We start from the raw sequence: 5,000 nt of genomic DNA on the forward strand, positions 1-5,000 counted from the left end.
TTTTTCTCCTTTGAGCTACTCCAGTTAAATTCGTATCCACCCCATGCTGGAGAACTTAGAAAAAAAAAATCAAAATTGTTCCCATGGTAAAGCAGGGATGAGCTACTCCAGCTGATTTCGTATCCACCCCATGCTGGAGAACTTAGAAAAAAAAAATCAAAATTGTACCCATGGTATGGCTGGGATGAGCTACTCCAGTTGATTTCGTATCCACCCCATGCTGGACTTCCAGGGCTGGAAGGGAGCTTTCCAGCCTCACTAGCCCAGCCAAGGTGCACTATTCTGGGGCAGAGCTGCGTGACACAGACCCCCCCCCCCTATGCTGGAGGTGGGACTTTTTTTCTTTTTTGTCTTTTCTTTTCTCTTTTATCATCATCATTATTAATATCATTATTAATATTATTATAACTGTTTTTTTTTTAACTTTTTATTTATTATTATTATTATTATTATTATTATTATTATTATTATTATTATTATTATGTTTCTTTTTTCTCCTTTGAGCTACTCCAGTTAAATTCGTATCCACCCCATGCTGGAGAACTTAGAAAAAAAAAATCAAAATTGTTCCCATGGTAAAGCTGGGATGAGCTACTCCAGCTGATTTCGTATCCACCCCATGCTGGAGAACTTAGAAAAAAAACCAAGAATTGTACCCATGGTATGGCTGGCATGAGCTACTCCAGTTGATTTCGTATCCACCCCATGCTGGACTTCCAGGGCTGGAAGGGAGCTGTCCAGCGTCACAAGCCCAGCCAAGGTGCACTATTCTGGGGCAGAGCTGCGTGACACAGACCCCCCCCCTATGCTGGAGGTGGGACTTTTTTTCTTTTTTGTCTTTTCTCTTCTCTTTTATCATCATCATTATTAATATCATTATTAATATTATTATAACTGTTTTTTTTTAACTTTTTTATTTATTATTATTATTATTATTATTATTATTATTATTATTATTATTATTATGTTTCTTTTTTCTCCTTTGAGCTACTCCAGTTAAATTCGTATCCACCCCATGCTGGAGAACTTAGAAAAAAAAACCAAGAATTGTACCCATGGTATGGCTGGCATGAGCTACTCCAGTTGATTTCGTATCCACCCCATGCTGGACTTCCAGGGCTGGAAGGGAGCTGTCCAGCGTCACAAGCCCAGCCAAGGTGCACTATTCTGGGGCAGAGCTGCGTGACACAGACCCCCCCTATGCTGGAGGTGGGACTTTTTTTCTTTTTTGTCTTTTCTTTTCTCTTTTATCATCATCATTATTAATATCATTATTAATATTATTATAACTGTTTTTTTTTTTTTTACTTTTTTATTTATTATTATTATTATTATTATTATTATTATTATTATTATTATTATTATATGTTTCTTTTTTCTCCTTTGAGCTACTCCAGTTAAATTCGTATCCACCCCATGCTGGAGAACTTAGAAAAAAAAATCAAAATTGTTCCCATGGTAAAGCAGGGATGAGCTACTCCAGCTGATTTCGTATCCACCCCATGCTGGAGAACTTAGAAAAAAAAATCAAAATTGTACCCATGGTATGGCTGGGATGAGCTACTCCAGCTGATTTCGTATCCACCCCATGCTGGACTTCCAGGGCTGGAAGGGAGCTGTCCAGCCTCACTAGCCCAGCCAAGGTGCACTATTCTGGGGCAGAGCTGCGTGACACAGACCCCCCCCTATGCTGGAGGTGGGACTTTTTTTTCTTTTTTGTCTTTTCTTTTCTCTTTTATCATCATCATTATTAATATCATTATTAATATTATTATAACTGTTTTTTTTTTTAACTTTTTTATTTATTATTATTATTATTATTATTATTATTATTATTATATGTTTCTTTTTTCTCCTTTGAGCTACTCCAGTTAAATTCGTATCCACCCCATGCTGGAGAACTTAGAAAAAAAAATCAAAATTGTTCCCATGGTAAAGCTGGGATGAGCTACTCCAGCTGATTTCGTATCCACCCCATGCTGGAGAACTTAGAAAAAAAACCAAGAATTGTACCCATGGTATGGCTGGCATGAGCTACTCCAGTTGATTTCGTATCCACCCCATGCTGGACTTCCAGGGCTGGAAGGGAGCTGTCCAGCGTCACAAGCCCAGCCAAGGTGCACTATTCTGGGGCAGAGCTGCGTGACACAGACCCCCCCCTGTGCTGGAGGTGGGACTTTTTTTCTTTTTTGTCTTTTCTCTTCTCTTTTATCATCATCATTATTAATATCATTATTAATATTATTATAACTGTTTTTTTTTTTTACTTTTTTATTTATTATTATTATTATTATTATTATTATTATTATTATTATTATTATTATTATTATTATTATATGTTTCTTTTTTCTCCTTTGAGCTACTCCAGTTAAATTCGTATCCACCCCATGCTGGAGAACTTAGAAAAAAAAAATCAAAATTGTTCCCATGGTAAAGCTGGGATGAGCTACTCCAGCTGATTTCGTATCCACCCCATGCTGGAGAACTTAGAAAAAAAACCAAGAATTGTACCCATGGTATGGCTGGGATGAGCTACTCCAGTTGATTTCGTATCCACCCCATGCTGGACTTCCAGGGCTGGAAGGGAGCTGTCCAGCGTCACAAGCCCAGCCAAGGTGCACTATTCTGGGGCAGTGCTGCGTGACACAGACCCCCCCTGTGCTGGAGGTGGGACTTTTTTTTCTTTTTTGTCTTTTCTCTTCTCTTTTATCATCATCATTATTAATATCATTATTAATATTATTATAATTGTTTTTTTGTTTTTTTTTGTTTTTTTTTTTTTACTTTTTTTATTTTTATTATTATTTTAATTCTGGTTCCCATCCCCTCCACACGCAGCATGGATCTCCAGGAAGCAGCAGCCCGCTCTGGGTCTTTGCCCAGCAGCATGAGCCTGCTCTGGGTCTCCTATCCTCCACATGCAGCATGGATCTCCCAGCAGCAGCAGCAGCAGCAGCAGCAGCAGCAACAACAGTCTGCCCTGGGTCTGCTAACCTCCACATGCAGCATGGATCTCCAGGCAGCAGCAGCCCGCTCTGGGTCTTTGCCCAGCAGCATGAGCCTGCTCTGGGTCTCCTATCCTCCACATGCAGCATGGATCTCCCCGCAGCAGCAGCAGTCTGCCCTGGGTCTGCTAACATCCACATGCAGCATGGATGTCCCAGGCAGCAGGAGCCTGCTCTGCTCTGGGTCTTTGCCCAGCAGCATGAGCCTGCCCTGGGTCTGCTAACCTCCACATCCAGCATGGATCTCCCCACAGCAGCATGAGCCTGCTCTGGGTCTCCACATGCAGCATGGATCTCCCAGGCAGGAGCAGCCTGCTCTGGGTCTCCTAACCTCCACATCCAGCATGGATCTCCCAGGCAGCAGGAGCAGCCTGCTCTGGGTCTCCACATGCAGCATGGATCTCCAGGCAGCAGCAGCAGTCTGCCCTGGGTCTGCTAACATCCACATGCAGCATGGATCTCCAGCCAGCAGCAGCAGCCCGCTCTGGGTCTTTGCCCAGCAGCATGAGCCTGCCCTGGGTCTGCTAACCTCCACATGCAGCATGGATCTCCCCGCAGCAGCATGAGCCTGCCCTGGGTCTGCTAACCTCCACATGCAGCATGGATCTCCAGGCAGCAACAGCAGTCTGCCCTGGGTCTGCTAACATCCACATGCAGCATGGATGTCCCAGGCAGCAGCAGCAGCAGCCTGCTCTGGGTCTGCTAACCTCCACATGCAGCATGGATCTCCAGGCAGCAGCGGCCCGCTCTGGGTCTTTGCCCAGCAGCATGAGCCTGCTCTGGGTCTCCTATCCTCCACATGCAGCATGGATCTCCCCGCAGCAGCAGCAGCCTGCCCTGGTTCTCCTAACCTCCACATCCAGCATGGATGTCCCCGCAGCAGCATGAGCCCGCTCTGGGTCTTTGCCCAGCAGCATGAGCCTGCCCTGGGTCTGCTAACCTCCACAGCCAGCATGGATCTCCCAGCAGCATGAGCCTGCTCTGGGTCTCCACATGCAGCATGGATGTCCCAGGCAGCAGGAGCAGCCTGCTCTGGGTCTCCTAACCTCCACATCCAGCATGGATCTCCCAGGCAGCAGCAGCCCGCTCTGGGTCTGCTAACCTCCACATCCAGCATGGATCTCCCAGGCAGCAGCAGCCTGCTCTGGGTCTCCTAACCTCCACATCCAGCATGGATCTCCCCACAGCAGCAGCATGAGCCTGCTCTGGGTCTCCTAACCTCCACATGCAGCATGGATCTCCCAGGCAGCAGCAGCCCGCTCTGGGTCTCCTAACCTCCACATCCAGCATGGATCTCCCCACAGCAGCATGAGCCTGCTCTGGGTCTCCTAACCTCCACATCCAGCATGGATCTCCCAGGCAGCAGCAGCCTGCTCTGGGTCTGCTAACCTCCACATGCAGCATGGATCTCCCCACAGCAGCATGAGCCTGCTCTGGGTCTCCTAACCTCCACATCCAGCATGGATCTCCCAGGCAGCAGCAGCCTGCTCTGGGTCTGCTAACCTCCACATGCAGCATGGATCTCCCCACAGCAGCATGAGCCTGCTCTGGGTCTCCTAACCTCCACATCCAGCATGGATCTCCCAGGCAGCAGCAGCCCGCTCTGGGTCTGCTAACCTCCACATGCAGCCTGGATCTCCCAGCAGCAGCATGAGCCTGCTCTGGGTCTCCTAACCTCCACATGCAGCATGGATCTCCCAGGCAGCAGCAGCCCGCTCTGGGTCTCCTAACCTCCACATCCAGCATGGATCTCCCCACAGCAGCATGAGCCTGCTCTGGGTCTCCTAACCTCCACATGCAGCATGGATCTCCCAGGCAGCAGCAGCCCGCTCTGGGTCTCCTAACCTCCACATGCAGCATGGATCTCCCCACAGCAGCATGAGCCTGCTCTGGGTCTCCTAACCTCCACATCCAGCATGGATCTCCCAGGCAGCAGCAGCCTGCTCTGGGTCTGCTAACCTCCACATGCAGCATGGATCTCCCCACAGCAGCATG

This window comes from Fundulus heteroclitus, unplaced genomic scaffold (assembly GCF_011125445.2).
Source record: "Fundulus heteroclitus isolate FHET01 unplaced genomic scaffold, MU-UCD_Fhet_4.1 scaffold_264, whole genome shotgun sequence".
In the NCBI taxonomy this organism is placed as follows: domain Eukaryota; kingdom Metazoa; phylum Chordata; class Actinopteri; order Cyprinodontiformes; family Fundulidae; genus Fundulus; species Fundulus heteroclitus.